Raw genomic sequence first — 20,545 nt, 5'->3', positions numbered from 1 at the left:
CACGCCGGCAGATGCAAGATCTTCCGCGGTGTCCGTATGCAACTCAGCTACTCAAACTCGAGCTTCTTCGTTAGCGTGCTCCATGGTTGCGAACAGCAGGAGCTGAGGCCAAGGGCAAAACGCCAGAAGGCAGATTGTTTCAGGCGACAGGAACTAGGTGAGCCCAAATCCGTGCCTGCTGCTCTCTTGTTTCCTTGCTGATTTTCAATCCTTAATATCCTCTATTAATAAGTCTAAACTGTTGCCCCCGCTGCAAAACTTGTGCCTGCATTCCTGGTTCTTGCCATGGTGTAGTATTCAGATTTTTCATGGTTATACCTCATCTTTTCCTGAGAGGATGGAAATGAAATGGAACGCCATGACCTGTTCCTGGATGGACTTTATCCGTCCTTCAACCGCTGTGGGAAAGGGTCTTGAGCTCACATGGCGGGGATGCCTTGTCTGGTTATATTTCCTCCCCCCCCCCCCCCCCCCCCCCCCTTTCACTTTAACCGGCTTCTTGTGGGCCGGGGTTCCTCCACCTGCGGGTTCTCGGTTCTTTCCGCCCGATCGGCGCCTTGGTAACGCCGCACCACGTTGGGGCAGCCTCACCTTGCCGCTATCTTGCCTGAGCACTGGTGGCTGCGGATCGAGGCTTTGCCATAGCGGAAGCCATTTCCAGCTCCGTCGATCCTGTTCGTTCTTGGCGTCGCCTTGGTTTCCATCCATGGCGAGGAGAAATTTTTGGTTTTGACAGCGCGATCCCCTCCCCAGCGTGTAGGCGGCAGCGGCGGCGTGCTCAGTCATGGAGACGGAGGCGCGGGCGGCGGTGGAGAGGCCGGCGCAGCCGTTCCTGCCGCTGCGGTGGGAGAGCACGGGCGACCAGTGGTGGTACGCGACGCCCATCGACTGGGCGGCGGCCGGCGGCCATTACGACCTCGTCCGCGAGCTCCTCCGCCTCGACGCCAACCTCCTCGTCAAGCTCACCTCCCTCCGCCGCATCCGCCGCCTCGAGTCCGTCTGGGACGACGACGCGCGCCTCGCGGGCGCCGCCAGGAACCGCGCCGCCGTCGCCCGCCGCCTCCTCCTCGACTGCGACCCCGGCGGCGTCGGCCCCAGCAACCGCCTCCTCCGGGCCGGGTACGGCGGCTGGCTCCTCTACACGGCGGCCGCGGCCGGGGACGCCGGCTTCGTCCGGGACCTGCTCGCGGCGCAGCCGCTGCTCGTCTTCGGCGAGGGGGAGTACGGCGTCACCGACATCCTCTACGCCGCGGCGAGGAGCGGGCGCCCCGAGGTGTTCCGGCTCCTGCTCGACGCCGTGCATTCCCCGGCGTCCTGCCCTGTCGGTGAGGAATTCAGGAGCGAGATGGTGAACCGCGCCGTGCACGCCGCGGCGAGGGGAGGCAACCTGGAGGTGCTCAGGGAGCTCCTTCGCGGGTGCTCCGACGCCGCGGCGTACCGAGACGCGCAGGGATCGACCATCTTGCACGCCGCCGCTGCAAGGGGCCAGGTCGAGGTATGTTTTGCAATTTCTCTTCTCAAATTCGTTCTTCAGGATTGATGTGTCTCCGGATGCTTAAGCTTGTCAAATTCCCATTGAACTCCAATTTCATAGAACAAGCAATCTGCTCAAACTTGTCTGTCTCCGGATGCTTAAGCTTGTGCAGCTCAGATCGATGTAGCTTGCTTTTGTCACATGCATCTAAGAGGCTAATTTGGTTACATAGTAATTGCAGTATAATTGTTGTCTTCACTTGAATCTCCTTGTTAGTTGATCTACCGAATACTTTAGCCATGTTGTCAGCTGTCTCCATCCAGATATCCTTGTTGTTAGATACAGCTATGTATATTCCATAGTTTAATTAGAGGGAGGAAGAAGCATGTTGATCGTTGTCTCCAATTGAGTAAGGCTTAATACTGATTCTCTGATCTGTAATCTAAGAATTATTTAATCGTCGTTGTGTTTAACTTTATTCCCCCATCAACCTGATCCTGTGCACATGCTAACCAGGATGTTAGTCGACCATACAAATATTTTGATTAAACTTGTGATATGTCATGATTAAATTAATGATTGTACTTGTTGCATTGACATTATTTTTTGACACTGGAATGGGATTTGATAAAGATTGCTTGTCGTTTAAGTTCCATGACAAAACATTAGTTAAAGGTTTATTGGTGGCACCTTTAGATTTTATTCATGCATTGCTGATCTGGCACTAGAAGTTCGTGTTGACATGCACATGCCCATCTAGTACATTGTATTGCTTGTAAAGAACAGTTTAAGTGGTTGTGTTCATTAATTGAAAGATGATCTTTTGAGCTGATTCTTAAGACTCACGAGAAGGGTTCATGCCATTTCCTTTGTTCTTTTGGTCCACAGTTATACCTTGGAATAAATCCTAGCCCAACTTTTAACAAACAGGTTACAAAAAAGTACTAACCTGAATTTATGACAAAACACTGCAGGTTGTCAACGATCTCATTGCATCTTTTGATATAGTCAACTCTGTAGATGACCAAGGGAATACAGCGTTGCATATAGCAGCCTTTAGAGGCTATCTGCCTGTGGTTGAGGTTCTTGTTACTGCATCATCATATCTTGTGTCGGCAACAAATGAAGCTGGTGACACGTTCCTTCACATGGCATTGGCTGGCTTTGGGACTCCTGGATTCCAAAGGCTTGATCGTCAGATGGAGCTTATAAGGCAGTTAGTTGGTGGAGCGTTTGTGGATGTCAGCAGCATTATAAATGTGCAAAATGACGATGGAAAGACAGTTCTTCACTTAGCTGTGGTTGGCAATCTGCATTCTAACCTTGTTGAACTCTTGATGAGCGCACCTTCTATTGACCTCAACATCCGTGACAATGATGGCATGACTCCTCTGGATTTACTCAGGAAACAGCCACGAACGGCATCATCAGAAATACTGATCAAACAACTGATTTTGGCGGGTGGAATCACAAACTCAAGGGACCATGAAACCAGATCAGCTATCGCATCTCAGCTGAAGATGCACTGCATTGTAGGAAGCCCCGGGACATCTTTCAAGATATCAGATGCTGAGATTTTCCTCCACGCTGGAATTGACGTGTCTGTCATCAGCGAAAGGACAACATCATTTTCCTCTAGTGTTGGTAGGGTTGATGCTGAAATCCCGGGACCCAAACTGAAGAAGCTGAATTCTTTCCAAGATGCAGCGAAACATATCAAAGTCCTTCTCAAATGACCTCGACGCAAGGGGAAGAAACCAGGCGGGGACCAAAAGGATCTGGATGATGATGCCTCATCAGTGAGCTCTGTAAAGAGCTGTAGCCATGTAGAGACTCCAACACCTCTGAGGCAAAGGCACTCCAGGATCAGCTCCCTCTTCAACAACAAGCGGACCTATGCAGGCAATGGTTCACCTAGCGAAGCGACAAAGAAGAGTGGACTAGTACAATCTGAATGTATTCCAGCTTCTGCCTCTTGGTCATCATCATCATTGGTTGACAAGATTGAAGCTGTGCACCTGGAAAATGACCAGCCATCTCCTTATTTAAGTAGGCTGATCAGGCACACACCCAAGAAATATGGATCTCTGAACAGTAGACTCTTGAACCAATCCTTCCGGCTTGGGGCATAAGAACTAACCGATGACGAATATATATAGTACTCACATATGATTATCCTCCTGAGTTGCATATTGCTGGAGCTAACCAAGCCATCAATCAGGTACTTGTTATTGCTTACATTTTCTAATACAATTTCCTTGAGGGCAGTTCTTGTTCTGCATGAGTTTGGCAAATTAATCTAGAACTAGGCGTATAGCCCGCGCTAGTATTGAAAATTCAAAAATTCGCATGTCGTTGTATCCTTATTTAAAGATTATACTATTTTTTACCATACATCACTCTGTTCATTATCGTAAATTATATCTTATTGTTGGTTAAAACAATTCAAATATGATCTACCTATAATAACAATTTGATTTGTTGAGCTTTAATAATATTATGCATATAATTATTCTTATTTTCGTTTTATTTTGATTAATTGTTGTTAGCTAAATGGTATTTTATATTTAATTTTTCATAATGGCATTGGTGGGTGATTTTTAATTGGGTACAGGGGTATTTTGGGCTAATTTTATCATAATGGTAGTTGTGGGTAATTTTTATTCTTCTATTTTTCTCCGATTAACGTGGGAATTTCTATGCCTCGAGAGCGAACGTGGAGGCTCCGTTTGTTGGCCAAATAATAAGATAATAGATGAATTGCGTTGGTTATGCTGTTTTCTTAATGATGTTATCATGTGAACCAAGTGGGACTTTGTTACCTTGCAAACTCATTTGTCAAGTTCTATCCTTTGTTCTTCAATGAATCTTGTGGACAGCCCATCTCAACAATTTTTATTTTTATTTTCATTTTCAGGTGAATCATATTTTGGTACCTTTGATAGACATCCATGCCGTCATGATCCTTCACATGTTGTCACTAACAGTAACATAATACAAGCTGTATAGTGGAATTTGGTGCTAATATAATTTTCAGAGGAAGACAAACAGATGGGCAGATATTGTTGTGGTTGTCCATTCAAATGATTACAGTTTACAACTTTGTCTGCTATCGGATAGATGATCGTCATCAACTTTTGGCCCCCTTGCCAGGGCAGGCAGGTTAGTGTCTGTGTCGTTGACGGAGAGTGTTTTGAGTTTGTGTTTGTACTCGTTCCTGTTCTTGAAAATGCTGCTTCGCAGATCATCCGGCCACATGTTAGCAACATTACCTTGGTGTTTTTTTTTATGGTAGTACCTTTGTGTTGGGGGAAGTGGAACACACGTTGGCTCCTTGATTTCAACTCCCCGCACATTCTTTACCCGGATTCTTTGAACAATTCTGCAGCTGCCGACCCGAACGGCACAGACGTGTGGTTGAGATCGAGGCCAAGAAAAATCCGAGTCGCTCCGACCACCAAAAATAAGTGCACTAGGTTTATTTCAAATGAAACTTTTATGAAATAAAAGAAACATCTTTGGGCCGAAAGCTTGAAACGTGCAATCAGAAAATCTCATCCCATATTTTTTTCGATGTCCGTTAAAATTCTCAAATCAAATCAGCATATCAGCTAGCTAGCCAGCAGCAGTGTTTTTCTCTTATATCAAATCAGCAACACCACAAACTAGCAGCTAGCCAACAGTATTTTTCTGGAATAACAAATTAATATCAGCTATTAGCCATATCCAGCCGAAGACTGTAGCAATCAGAACCTTTGAAAAGCGAGGGTAAACACCACAGAGAATATATTCACCCACGGATGGTTAGAAATTCCTGGAAACAACATTTCTTCATATTGGTAGCCCAAAGCTCAAAGGGCTGCGCAGGCCTCGCTGCTATGAGATGCAGATGCAAAGAGAAGGGGCCCAAATTATTGTGGACTGAGTCAGATACAAACCGAGGGGGAAGGCCCAACAGTTACAATCTGACTAAACAAAGATGGAATAGTCAGAGTTTGGAGTTGTGTGTGTGTGTGACCAACTGCAGTTGCTCTGAAAAATTAGAGATGCTTGGGTTGTGTGGAATGGTGGATTGGTGGCTCAGAGAACCCAATGCTGATTTTACCTTCGCTCGTAACTTTCATTTCCAGCAGTCGATTTTTCTTGGCGGTGCTCTCACGTGGCGGGCCCACCACCACTTCCTTTCCCTCTGATCCTGCAGCGCCCCTTCCCACGCTCCTTTCTCTTCCTCCCGCATCCCCACGCCTCTTTCTCCTTCCTCCTTCCCCCTCAGATCCATCCCCGCGTGTCCTTCCTCTACTCCTTCCTCTGGCACCCTCGGCGGCGGCGGCAAACCGCGAGGTCCATCCGCGGCGCTGCGGCGGTGGCGGCCGCGGGGAGCTCCACCCGCGACGCAGGCGCTCGTCCCGACGAGTACAATGTTTTTTTATTTTTTCTTTTTATTTTGTGGATGCAAAATTTTTGTAAAGAAAATTCTCAAATTAAAAAAACTACTGAAGTTCTTTTGTTTTTTTATGCAATTTTTTTTACCTTTGAGTATTTTTTTTTGTTTTGGATGCAAAAATATTTTACCTAATTTTTTTGTTCTGGACACAAAATTTCTCTCTTCAATTTTCTCAATTTGTTTCTCAGAAATTTCTCTCTATAAAATTTTTCTCATCAAAATTTCCTGTCTCTTTTTTTCGAACTTTTTTCTTGATAAAAGTTCCTGAAATCAGAAAATGACAAAAAAAACTTACTAAAATAGGAAAAAAATGCACGGTGGTAAGTAGAGTGAGCAGAGCCCTCACCCCGAAGGGAGGCGGAATTCTATGAGTCTCTCTACTATGGAATAAACAGGGAAACATAGAATTTGGCAGGGTTAGATAGACTCCTTTCCCGCTACTAAGGGAGAGCAAGAAACTGAAAATCGACCGTAGGGAACATCTCCCTACCGGACCGTAAATTAGACTGGCCCCTCAGAGAACGCACAACGAAGAAACGAACTACAAGTTACTATTCCGTTCCTTCCTCCCTCCGTATATTTTCTCTCTTTCCTGACCCGACGCCTGCCATCGTCCTCGGACCCAAGTTCTCGCCATGATGCTTGTTAATGTGAACTGCTCGAATTTGCCGGCAACGACGGCAAGGGCTTCCCGGTCTCAAGATTCGTTTCCTGTTTGAACGCGAGCATCACTCTCGGTCCGTCCTCCTGGCCCCCGCACCTCTGCTGCCGACCTTCTCGCCTGGCGCATTCAAGTGAAGAAACCTTGTTGACGATTTCACTCCTCCTGGTACGTACGTCCCCCTGCTCCTACAAAAACTTAGGATCCGGCGATCCTCTTCCGTGCTCATAATCAGGATGTTTCAGGAAGTTGTTAAGACTGCAATCGAAACATACAGGTACCAAAGACGACCATCAAAAAACAGGTACCAAAGACACATTTGAATCGGTCCAAACACTACTGTGCGTTCTCGTAGATCAGGAGGAAAAGATCCACAGCACTGCCGTACGTAGTTCCACGATCTGCTTTCTTTAGGTGCACCGTGCACGCATGTATGGACTGTAGCCTGTTGTCCCTGTACAAGTACTGACAGTGTCGTCGTAGCTGATACGTGCTCGAAATTGACTGCCCAACCAACAACCACAGTAACAGCAACAGCGTTTTTTCCTTTTTTGAGTGGATAAGAGGTTAATAGTAATAGCTATTAGTGATTCGTCTCATCTGACTTGTTTACTAGCAACGCAAAAAATCAATCAATCAATCGCCACCGAGAAGAGGGGGAGATCAAAGCAGATGCTCTCCCCTGATTCAGCGAAAGGTAAAAGCCACAACAGAAACCATCTTTGCAGGCATCAAAAGCTAAAGATGGTGCTGTCGATGCAAAAGCTTAAAGGCTTATTAAGGGTTAAGACCCCAAGGCAACCAACCCTACTTGCTAGCAGCATGTACCAGATTTTGTGTCACCTCACCTCAGCTCCAGATGAGATCAGTTCATGAACCAGCAAATTTATGGCAGCAGCTGTTCACCTGCAGCGTCAGCAAGGCCTCACGCATCTACTACGATCACACGGCGCGCTACTGGCAAATGTTCAAACAGCACCTGAAAACACGATGAACAGCAATGTAAAAAAATCTCTAGAGCTGCCACGTTCTCCAGTACCCTACCAGCATATCACCATTGCTGCTGGACTGGAGTAGTGTGAAACACTGAAACTTCATCAGCCATCACATTGACAAGGCACAAAGCGTAGAGAGAGACAGAGATGATGGTGATGGCTGATGGGCACTCATGCTCCATGCACGGAGACCAATGCATGGGACTACTGCCTGGCCAGCCCTAGAGAAAGATTAAGAACTGTTAACAACAACATTTTCCTCTGCCCTGTCCTTCAGCTTTGGGCTTTGATAGCTTTTGGTGCATGCATGGGCTTTTGGACTTTAGCTTTACCTCACGTCTGGCCCGCTTTAAAGGCGTTCCGCTTTAAAGGCGTTGTTTAGACTGTTTTGGATTCTTAAAGCTGTCAAGGAGATAGCCACACACTACTGTGCTCTGCCTCTGGAGCAGTAGTAGCAAGGGGCCTGACTGCTGCTGTGTCCCAGGCTCAGCTGCGGGCTGCAGCTGCAGCCTGCAGCAGTGACCAAGAGCTGCAACTAGCAAAAGATTGCAAGAAACCTCTGGCCAATGGCCGTAGCTCAATATTATTGAATTTTTTTTGAAAAAACAATATTATTGAAATTGGAGTAGGGTAGTGTTGAGCTTCCAATTGAAACAGTAGAAATGGTGCCTGTGTATGTGTAGCTTGTGTAGCGTGTGAGCGTGTCACCATGTGTGTGTCCTGATTTGCTGGTGTTTTCCATAGATGGGGGACCATGTTGTTTGGATGGATATGCAGGCAAGAGGGATGATGCACTTGCTTTGAGCCGGGCGTTTTCAATCATTTTCCTCCACTCTGTCACATGTCCTAACAACACAACATTATTGCTAGTAGCAGGGTGAGTTTGTCTGGCTTCATTGTCTCCATGGAGATGTTTGCCTAACAACACAACATTATTGCTAGTAGCAGGGTGAGTTTGTCTGGCTTCATTGTCTCCATGGAGATGTTTGAGTAAGCATAGAGGCTACTAGCAGCATAAACATTGGATTATATACATGTGATGCGATTTTTCATAGAGGGTTAGGGCCTGTTTGGTTGCTAGCATATGTCTAGCCTGGTCTGTATCCGCGGGCCTGGCTCACCCCAGCCAGGCTGAGTGCATGCATGCTCTTTTTGTTTGGTCGGTTGCACGCAGGCAGTCTGGTTCGGAAAGGACGCCGTTTGGTTACCTGAACCAGTGTAAACCATGTAATAAGAATATATCAAAATAAATATTAAAATGTTGATTAGTTATAATGTTATATCATAAAAAAAGTTAATTTACCGCATATAGTCTTAATTTGTTTTAAAATCACTTAATATTCACTAATTATGTACTAATGACGTCATTACTTGTGCTAATCATGCACGGCGCGAGCCTGGCTCCGTGGATACGGCCGTTTCTGGCTTTCCGCTGGAGCCTGGCCGCGAGGGCTCTTCTGCATGCGCACAGCCTGGCTCGGAGGGTAGAGCAGGCAACCAAACTGATGGACCATGCATGCGGTGAGCCTGGCTCAGCCCCGTGCAGGACACCAAACACGCCCTTAGTTCTTTATTGCATCCAGGACGAAGGAACTGGTTCTAACTGTGATGCTTGTGCACAAACAGGGGACGAATCTTGAAACCAGTAACCTCTAGCCGACAATCACCGTGTTCGGCAGGCTGGAGTTGGAGGCTGTAGCTGGAGTGGTGTGAGAGAAAAATACTATTACCTGGCTGGTGGCTGGAGGCTGGAGTTGGAGTGATGTGAGAGAGAAATACTGTAGAGCTGGAGGGCTGGAGACCAGCCGAACACGGTTCAGATTCGTTCCAAACCCAGAACATCATGGCAAGGACATAGGTTCGAGAAAAAAAAATGACAGACATCAAATCAGACAGAGAGAACAAACAGGACTGACGGAGAACATAATATGATGTTTGATACTGCAGTGTCATTAGTACTTTAGCAAGTACTAATTCTGTTTATGCTCTTAAGAAATGCTTATATATATGAATACACGCATGTAAAGGAGCAGGTACTGCTACTAGTTAGTTGTCCTCTAGTATCATTAGAGACCTTTTTCTCTTCTGATCTACGAGAATGTGCAGTGTCAGAGGAGCCATTATCCTGCCGGTGCTGGGCTGCTGCTGAACACAAGTACGCGGACGGCAGGACGGCAACACGCGTAGAAGAGGCATCTCACCATCAAAGGCGCGTGTCTGGCCTCGTCCCCCACTTGTGTTCCACCACCTGATTGCTTTGGCTTCCCCTCCTTTTCAGGTGGATTGGGCTGTCGACCCGCGCCAATGCAGCTACATCATGGTGGGAAAATCCCTCAATTATTTTTATTTCCATATTTTATTATCGGAAACAGGAGTGGATATAGAAAAATAGAAATGGGATAATCGATTACGGAAACGAGCGGAAACTGAAAAAAATTACCGGACTATATTATTGTATAATCATCATTTATCACCCATAATGCATGAATACAACACTACACACTCTTTTATGCAAACTATTTCTTAAAAATATAATTAAGGTTTCATATTTCCTATGGTTAAATCGTGGAGTGTACCGATTGATGTTGAGAAACAAAAAATGGTATATGGTGTGCCTATTAAATCTTTTTTTTTGTATTTTATAAATATAGGACTAATGCGGGATTATCCTGAATAAAAACAAAATCCCGCAAATACAGGCGGGATACACCTCTTCCTGATTTCCATTCCATTTCCGTATTTTTCTGCAAACATGAAAATAGGGGGGATAAATATAGAAATTTGGATGGAACAAGTCGTGATTTTTTTCCAGCTCCTTGTGGTGGTGCTCCGTACAGTATGGTTGTGCCGCAAGAAAAACTAGAGAGCAGCATTGCAGCAATAAAGCAAGATTTTGCACGCTTATAATCACTATTAAACTTTGTTCATTTTAATGAAAGATACATGGATCTGCATTTAACTTAACAATTAAAGAAATACGATTTTAGATTTCAATCGGTAGAGTTAATGTGCTCGGTGGTGAACGCGACATGGGATAAGCGAAGGGCCTCAAGCCCCCCCATTATCTTTACGGCGATAGCGCCATCCTTCATTCTTGAGCAATATTAGAGAAGAAACTGTCACTGTGGATTATATGTGTTTATCGATACTACTCGCGACCTTCTTTCTTGCCTATGAATAAAGAACAAAGTGGGGAAAATCTCAAACTCGTGATGCCCGTGAGGGGAATGACGAATCAATTGATGATCAATACATCTTCTCACATATACTAGCACCAAAACCCACAAGAAATCAGACCCAAATCTCAGCCCAATGCGATGAACGTAACTCCAAAAATAGCCCCAAAAATTAAGAACAAAAAAGATAAATTTCACATCATGGAAGAAGGGAACAATTTGTATCACCTCAAGAGGTCCGGTTACAAGCCATTTCTAGACTAATTAAAACATTAGATGGCAAAAAGATCAAACAAACAGCCTCTCCTCTCTCTCACTCTCTCTCACCCCTCTAACCAAAACTCTCACACACCCAAATGAGAGCACCTCCCTACAGAGATGGCTGCCTAATGGCCCATCCACAATATATAATCACTATTAAACTTTGTTTACTTTAATTAAGGAGATATGAATCTGCATGTAATTTAACAATTTAGGAAATATAAGTTTAGGTTTTAATCAGTAGAGTTAAAGTGTCAGTGGTGAACGGAGCGAGGGGGCTCAAGCCCCCCTATCATCTTTCCGGCGATAAAGCCATACTTCATTCTTGAGCCGTATAAGAGAGGGAACTTTGTTATTGAGCATGTTGGTGCCAAATATTCTTTAAATTTTGGCATCTAGGTGTTTATCGATACTACAAGTGGGCTTACAAGGCTATGGAATGTGACGGTACCGGACACTACCATACGTGGATGCGCGGAGGACTGTGGAAATGGACAGTGTCGGTTGGTACGGGAATCATGAATGCCATTTAGAATGTCGATAATGTCTACAAAGCGAAGTTGCCACCAATAATTTTTTTTAAAAAAAACATGACATTTCAAATACATGTAATTAAATATTATGAAAGTGCTCTCTATGGTGGACCTAGTAGCATATATCTTAAGTTCCCAACCTACGGAATCATCTATACATCAATGGTCAAAGCTAAACAAATTTGCCCAATAAAAGTCGTAACACAAGATGTATTTTGAACCGGAGTGAATAACGCTTTTCTCAGGTTGCCATTCTCAAGTTGTGGTGGACCAATCTAGTGGGCACAAGGAGCTGATTGCTACAGGCGTCCAATCCAATCCAAGGTAAGTAGTAACCATGATGCATCACTGTTGCAAATTATAGATTAAGTAGGCTCATTAGATTCGTATCGCAATTTACAGCCCATCTATGCAAAAAGTTTTGTAAATAGACTTCATTTAGTACTTCATGCATGTGTCGAAATATTTGCTGTGACGTTTTTTTTTGTGTTTATGGGGTTTATAGGGTGAGAAAAACAGCGCCATAACGGGCGACGCCGTGACTGACTCCCGCTGGCGCAGGACCCCCGGCTTTGGCCTGCCCTCAGCCCCTGACGAGAAGGCCTGAAACCTTCATCATTCACCCATTCCACCCACCAAGCCCTGTCTCCCGGGGGTGCAACCTCGCCGAACCAAAAACAGAGGGTGGCCATTAACCATTAGCAATCGTCTCGCTAAGTTTTATTAATTACTATCCTGTAGTGTAGCTATGTTCCGAATTCTTCAAAGTCAAATAATTTCATTTTTTATCAACAATAACTTTAAAAAATAATTAATGTTATAATAGCTGGTTTTATTATAACCAATTAGTAATATCATTTTCATGTTGTCAGTTTTTACAATTTTTTCTATTCACAGTCAAAAATATCATTTTTTTAAAAAAATTACTACACATAGTTAAAGTTTAAAGAGATGGCTTGAAAAAAATCTAAACGTTGGTCTAGCGGAGACAAGTTGCGTGGCTTGTGTTGATGACCCAATCCGACCAGTCTGAGTTGAGTTGTTTTCAGCGCGTGTTGATGCCCCAATCCAACCCGCCGGCACATGTTTTTTTCTTTCTTTCTTTCTTTTTTCCTAGTTTTGGCCTTCCAGAGACATAACCTTGTATTTTTCCTGCTATATCAGGGAAACGTACTCATCGAGTGTTGTTCGTTTAAAAGAGAAAAAGAAAAAAATCTAAACGTAGCTATATTCTGGAATAGAGGGAGTAGCATTTTGTAACAGCCCTAGGAATAAATTGTTTCTAAGCATATCATTACAATCATCATCAAGCATTAATCATGGTTATTAAGGTGTTACAGCTTTGAACATTTCAAAAATTATTGAGCTAAGCTCTTTTCATACTAAGCATGGATAGTCCGAGCCTCCACCCGAGCAACATGGTGTTTAGGGATGGCAACGGGTACAAACCCGTCAGGTATTATTAACCCAAACCCGCACCCGGCAAAATAAAATCATATCCGTTAAAAAACCCATACCCGTCGCGGGTATGATTTCATGCCCGCACCCGTACCCGTGCGGGTTTTTTTGTACCCGCGGGTTTCCCGTACCAGATAGAAGAAGCAATAAAATTTAATAGAAAACATAAACAAATACACAATGCATTATAACCAAATGAGTCTATGAATAGGTAATCATCAATGGAAATGGAAGTACATGAGCTTAAGTCTCTCTTAGAATGTGATTGGACCTTATTTTGATACAAGACTTTGTGACATTAGTATTTTAGGTTATATGTTGTCGAGTTTATTGTACCCACGGGTTTGCGGGTTTGGGTACTTGAAGAACAAACCCGCACCCGCAAACCCGACGGGCACGAAGTTTATCCCATTAAGAAACCCGCGGGTATAGAATTTAGTCTATACCCGCACCCTAATAGAGAAAAACCCATCGGATTTCGGGTTTCGAGTACCCGTTGCCATCCCTAACGGTGTCTACATCAGCGTCATGTTATTACAACTGACTTTGGTCAAACATGACCGAGTCCACCACCACCAAGTCAATCCACATATGGTCTGCCCCTCACGCGTAAGCTTTTTGCCATGCGACGCCACACGGTCCCGCCCATTAGCTTGCTCCCTGTACACCTGAGCTCTCTCTGCGTATTTCTAAGGGAAAATTCGATTCATGCCACCATAACTCTGTGAAATTGGGTGTCATGTTGAAAATCATGCCACTCAATGGCATGATTTTCAACATGAGATCCAATTTCAAGAAATTGGAGTGGCATGGATCCAACTGACCCTATTTCTAAAGGTATCTCAAGGACTACCTAAAAGGTCCCTTGTGATCCCTATAGAAGGTTGAACAGATGTTTCTTGAAATATTCACAAAACAATTTGAAACAGATGAAATAGGACCAGTTCAGCCGGTCCAACTCAGCTCACCCGGTTGGACCGATTTAGCTGAACCTAGGAGCTCAAAATGAATTGTCACGTGAATTTGATCAACCAAAATTTAATCTACTTGTTACCACAACTTTGTGAGAGTGTAAGCCTGTAGATTTGTGGAACACTTGCACATAAATCACTCACGCTACATATATAGCTCGGGCTATGAAACTAAAAGTCAACGCGAGCAATACGAAGAACACGAGGAACACAACAAGCACAAAGGAGGTGCGAGATTTAAATTCGAAATTTACTCCACAAAAAGGAAGATACGTCGCCATTGAGAAGCCCACAAAAGAACCAGGTTTTTAATCCTTTGCTCTCTCAACCAACCACAAAGATCAAGATTAAGTTACTTATTATGAGATCCTCCTCGATGATGTGTGATACAAACTTGCCGGGGCTACCCACATGAGTTGGGTGCTCAACGTCGCCGCCTAGCCATCTAGAAACCAAGGACTCCAAAAGTAACAAATTTGAGATGGTGCTTGTTGGAGTCTCCAAAACTCAAGAGATGGATGAGATGCACTCTAATAAACCCTCCCAAGGAATTCTCCAATCTCACTTCAAATCTTGCAATGAATGCTCAAGAGTGGAGAGAAGGAGTGGGTATGAATGCTAGGAGGCTTGTTTGTCTCAAGTTAGACGAAGAAGCAAGAGAGAACAATGAGGGGAGAGGAGGGGGTATATATACTCCACCCATATAACTAGTTGTTATTGCACATTCCCGTATATTACCAGCTCAACCTCTATAAGAATAGAAGATTTTTCTCGGCTAATGGTTCGGCTGACCAGTGAAAACCAGCTCAGCCGCACATGACTTGGAATATATGATAGAATTGAATTGTTCCAAGTACATGGGTGTGCATGAGAGTTTGTTTGTGATCTTTTAAGCTTCGGAACACGTGCAAAAACAGATATCTTGAATCCCCCAATAATAAGGTAGCTATACTCAAATTTATAGAAAATGTGAATAAATCATTGCTTCTTTGAGTAGAGGCAATCCTTTTCACCTTCTTTTTGTGTGTGTGTGGGAGGGGGGGGGGGGTTCACCAATCATCCTTTATGCCTTTTAATCTGCACTCATTCTTGATTGGCATAAGAACTTCAACTACGTTGCCATTTAAATTACAAAAACTCACTTAGGAGGATGAATGTCCTTTCAATCTTCCCTTTTTGATGATTGATGACAAACGAAATTGTAGTGAAATAAAGGATTGACGATAGAATACCAAGCAAGTTTTAAATCCATATATTTGTCAAAACTCCCCCTAAATGTGTGCATATGAATTGAATTCAATGTTTATAGCTTCAAATGCTATGAATTTGCACATATTCAAGAAAAAACAAAAGTCATCACATATCTATGTATCTGTGGGGTCCAACAACATGCGACTGAATATATCCATGATGCATATGGCAGCAAGTGTATCTTGCAAAAAAAATTAAACCAACAAAACACCACCTACAAATAAAGAAACATAGTTCATTACATATGATACATGGTTCACCACACTAGCAATTAGAGTCTTATAAATATAAAGTTCACATTTCCTAGCTAATCTTGAATAGAGATCATCAAGAACCACACATCACATGGTTCATCACAAGCACACACATATCAAATAAGTTCTTACATGTCCCAATACATAAATAGTTAGATAGATAGGATTTGACAGAACATGGAGATCTTCCATTTTCTTCTCCACCATTGTCATCAAGTGGCAAAAAGGAGAAGGAGAACCATGAGCACTTAATCTTCATCCATGTCATTACCGTTACCATCATGCGGATGAGAAGAACCCATGTATCCACGGTTGTAGCGAGCGATGAAATCGGCAAGGGTTTTAGCATCAAAGAATTGAAGACCACTATCACTTGTACTAACACTAAACTCACCACCACTTGGACCAGCAGCAAACTCTCCACCAGTAGCAAATCCACCCCTATATCCTTCACCACCAGCAGCGCCATGATTACCATCACTAGCAAAATGAGCACTATTACCTCCAAGGTCCTCGGGAGCGGTTTGAATCTCTCTGTAATCAAACAAGTCAAATATACTATCGAGAACAAATACGGGAGTGGGAAAAGGCTCAAACAGTGGCAAAGGAGGAAAAAGGAGGCTGAAGATTAAACTAAATCAGACAAGCAATGTTGATTTTTTGTGCCTCATAAACTTCCTTAAGCGCTCATGATGCTCATAAACATCACCATGAGCACTTCTCCTGCAACCAAAAAGAGTGGTGAAACCTTTCTTGATAAAAGAATATAGCCCATGACCCCACGACGAGACATAGGACTAGAAGCAGCACCAACTTTAGATGAAGAAGGCCTATTGGTTGGAGGTGAAGGCATAGGGGTTTGAGAGGATTGAGTATTCGAAGGTTTGGGCTCCGAGAGAGATTTAGAGGACTATCCAGATTGACTCGATTTGGACAATAACCTTCATGCCCTACATCATTACAGAAATCTTCTTATCACCGCATCAATATTCTCATAATATATGGAGCATGAGTGCAACTCTTGAGAGAGGACTAAGGTGTGATGCAAATTTCTTCCCAAATGATGTGAAACACACTAAAATATCTTCCACTACCATCTTCATGAAAGAAATCAATAAATATCTTATATGAAGATTAAACTTTGGTTTTATTACCTCCTTTAGGAATGATTGTTTGACAATAAAGTGCATTGACATACCGGTAGTAGGGAATCATCTTGACAGTAACAAAATATTCATATGGTGGTTAATCGTAATGTATATGTGCACAATCGTCAAAGCATGGCTCATTATATTATGCAACTTACGTTTGTCCAAATCTACTTGAGAGAAACCAAGAGTCTTGGCAAATCTTATATAGCTGCAATAGTACTTCTATTCTTGGATCATAAAATGCATCTGCTAATGATGACATGCATCACTAGACTCAATCCAATGGGTGCCAAAGAATTGAGCTATCAACTCATCACTCAAATTATATAAAAAATTTACGATTGGCATCATATCTCCGTTTTCCAAATGATCTAGAACTGCATCAAGAGTTAGGTCACTCAAAGTATGATATTTGCTCCAATCAATCCACTTTTGGTGCACAATAGGATTTTTCTTATTGTTAGCTAAGTTAACTGAGTTGTAGAAATCCATGTGAAAAACACAGTGAAATCGAGGATCACCTGCAAAGACAGACTTCTTAAAAATATAGGGATTTTCTTCACAATGAACTTTGAGATGAGTTGATTCCAATGAGGTGGATCAATATCATTGAAATTCAACTCATCTCAAAGCTCATCATGAAGAAAATCTCTATATTCTTAAGAAGTCTGTCTTTGTAGGTGATCCTTGATTTTCACTGTATTTTTCACATGGATTTCTACAACTCGGTTATCTTAGCTAACAACAAGAAAAAATCATGTCGTACACTGTCGGTACCCTGCAGCTGGGGTACCCACTCCTACTGTGCCAAGACTCGCGTAGTTATCCGTAACTACGCCCTAAGGAGCTGAGCAGCCGGACCCCTGGGGTCCGACTCCATCTCACCGGACAAACGGTCCCGGACCCGCTTCCCGCTCGGGGACGGGTCCGGTGTCACCACGTGTCCCAGAGGTGGAAATGCTCAGCACCTATGACCGCGGACCCGAACCCCCGCAGGTGGGTCTGGGACCTCCACGTGCCATCCGGACTCCCGCAGATGGGTCTGGGACCTCCACGTGCCTATCCGGACCCCCGTGAGCTCTCGGCTCAGCTAGCTACTCGGGAGGGGTCCGGAGCCGCCACGTGTTACGCAGACGCGGGCGCGTGCGCAAGCCTTCCGCTGGAAGCTCCCTCACCCACCCACATTAAGTGCGAGTGGTTGAGGCGGGCTCTGCTGCCGCTGGGCACGGGGTAGCTTTTGTCAGTCCACACTGTGGATCGCCAGTTACCGAGGCGGCTCATCAGTTACCAAGGCAAGCATTAAAGACTCAGCGCCGCTCGCATGGGCGACGAGTCATGATGACCAGCTACTGACTGGAGCAACAGTGCACGCTGCTACAGTGGACTGAGTCAGTAGTTCGGCGCTTCATCATGACCTCGACGCGTAGCTCCAGAGGCTAGACTCTACTCTGACAGGACAGTTCAAGACCATCCCTGGTCAGAAACTACGCATGGAAGCCGACGACAAGATCTCCGGATCTGAGGCATTGAAGGCCAAAGTGTAGTTTATAATACATCGCCGGGTCCACATGTCAGGGCCCCGCTCAGTGTACGTGCTCCCCTTGGACATATAAAAGGGAGAGCACGCCCGCTAGAACACATATACACACAGACTCAGCTAAGGCCAAGAAAAGGCAGACACAACACAAACTCGGATTCACTCCGAACAACCCCGTTCTCAACCTCTTGAGAGCACAAGCAATACAACACACAGTGGATGTAGGGTATTACTCTCCGGCGGCCCGAACCACTCTAAACCTGCTGTGTTCATCGTGTTCTTGTATCTAGATTGGGCTAATCCTAGCTACCCCCGAGTACTCACCCTCTGGATTTAGGCGGGTGCACTACGCCACCCGGCTGTGGGTTTGCACACCACGACATTTGGCGTGCCAGGTAGGGGGGCTTTAGCTAGTTTTAGCTCATCTCTTGCCCATCTCCATTGCTCGGGTGGTTGAGCACTCCCACCACGATGATGACGTGGAGATGACAGAGCGTGTGGCGTCATCCGCGCCACACGCCTCTCGCCTTCCTGCGCTAGGGGTAATCGTGCCCGTGGAGCAGCCACCGTCGGCAGCGGCGCGCGCTGCACGTCGGCAAGAGTCAGGGCGCCCGTCAAGAGCCCCCTCACAAGCTGCGAGCGGCAGAGCGACAAATCCCAGCTCGCAGCATACCTCACTCATGTGAGGAAGCCCGCTCTGGCGGAAAGCCGACTCCAGTCGCACCAACCCCGCTCCGGCGGAAAGCCGACTCCGGTCGCACCAAGCCCGCTCCGGCGGAAAGCCCACTCCGGTCGCACTAAGCCGACTCTGGTGTCTCTCTCCGGCGGAAAGCCGACTCCAGTCGCACCCCCGACTCTACATCTCTGTAAGTCCTACCCTTAGAGACCCAGCAGGGAATAAAACATTTTCCTTTGTAACTATGTAGTACTTCCGTGTGGTCTAGTCCGGTGAGCCTCCCCCGTGGAGGGGTCCGGACCTCTGCGAACCAGGTTCAGGGAAGCGTACTCACCCTCCGGTGAGGTCTGGAGCCATGTAGCTGCTTAGCCTGGTTCCGTACCCTAAGTCTGCATGCTCTATCTCCCTAGGGCGAGTACCGTAGTACCTAAGGCTGGGGGCCCGGAGGTCCAGACAGCTCCGGCCTCATAAACCCGTGTTCTGGCTTACATCGCACATCTCATGTACATCTAGTTATAAAGGAAAAGTTTATTCTCAGTTCGCCTCTAAGGATGTTATATTCCAATTTCAATCTACACATTCTGTTTGCGCTAACCCCCACATGGCTTCTTACTCTTGTGCGGTGATTGTGGTCCGAATTGAGTTGGCTAGTTAGTGACTTAGCTCGGACCCTTCATGGAAGAGAGGGGTTCGGACCCCTGGGAACCTGCAGGTTCAGGGAAGCGCACTCATTCTCCGGAGAGGTCCGGAGCCGTGTAGCCGCTTAGCCTGGTTCCGTACCCTAAGCCTGCACACACCACCTCCTGTGAATGAGTGCCGTAGTACCTAGGACTGGGAACCTGGAGGTCCGGACTTTCTCTTAACCTAAAGGCCGGCCCCTTGAGCTCCGTTAACTGAACCTAGCTGTCTATCTCAAAGGATTACAGCCAACAGGATTTGGGACCCGTGGGCACGCTACTAAGCATCTACCTTGAGTCATGTGAAGGTCCAAACGTGATGATGCAGCAGGTGACCCAAAGGATGGACGATGCAGGACAAGACCCTTGCGGCGCGCACCGCTGGGCGCCAGAAGCAGCCAAGTTGCTCACAGTAGTGGCCCCACCTGCGGGTTCGTTGCCTCTCCCGAGGCGGGCCCGGGGGCCTCTGTCGGTACCCTGCAGGTGGGGTACCCACTCCTACTGTGCCAAGACTCGCGTAGTTATCCGTAACTATGCCCTAAGGAGCTGAGCATTCGGACCCCTGGCGTCCGACTCCATCTCACCAGACCAACGATCCCGGACCCGCTTTACGTTCGGGGACGGGTCCGGTGTCACCACGTGTCCCAGAGGTGGAAATGCTCAGCATCTGTGACCGCGGACCCGGACCCCCGCAGGTGGGTCCGGGACCTCCACGTGCCTATCCGGATCCCCGTGTGCTCTCGGCTCAGCTAGCTGCTCGGGAAGGGTCCGGAGCCGCCACGTGTCACGCAGACGTGGGCGCGGGCGCAAGCCTTCCGCTGGAAGCTCCCTCACCCACCCGCATTAAGTGCGAGTGGTTGAGGCGGGCTCTGCTGCCGCTGTGCACGGGGCAGCTTTTGTCAGTCCACACTGTGGATCGCCAGTTACTGAGGCGGCTCGTCAGTTACCAAGGCAAGCATTAAAGACTCAGCGCCGTGCGCATGGGCGACGAGTCATGATGACCAGCTACTGACTGGAGCAACAGTG

The 20,545-nt window shown here is 45.8% G+C and overlaps 1 long non-coding RNA gene and 1 pseudogene across 2 annotated transcripts; one reads left to right on the top strand and one right to left on the bottom strand.

Moving 5' to 3' along the window:
* The first annotated feature begins 551 nt into the window (after positions 1–551).
* Positions 552–4,810, top strand: LOC120655301 (annotated as a pseudogene). Its single transcript, XR_005667412.1, has 3 exons — positions 552–1,495; positions 2,449–3,695; positions 4,392–4,810. The product of XR_005667412.1 is annotated as a serine/threonine-protein phosphatase 6 regulatory ankyrin repeat subunit C-like (transcript).
* A 10,629-nt stretch (positions 4,811–15,439) lies between these two features.
* On the bottom strand, positions 15,440–17,521 carry LOC120655300. The gene is made up of 2 exons (XR_005667411.1): positions 16,227–17,521; positions 15,440–16,195 (listed from the first exon to the last, which is right to left on the bottom strand). It is a non-coding gene; the product is annotated as an uncharacterized LOC120655300 (long non-coding RNA).
* Positions 17,522–20,545: the final 3,024 nt, after the last annotated feature.

The sequence above is a fragment of the Panicum virgatum genome, chromosome 1N, assembly GCF_016808335.1.
Source record: "Panicum virgatum strain AP13 chromosome 1N, P.virgatum_v5, whole genome shotgun sequence".
In the NCBI taxonomy this organism is placed as follows: domain Eukaryota; kingdom Viridiplantae; phylum Streptophyta; class Magnoliopsida; order Poales; family Poaceae; genus Panicum; species Panicum virgatum.
The sequence above is the reverse complement of the archived record's forward strand: the minus strand, read 5'-3'. Positions and strand labels throughout refer to the sequence as shown.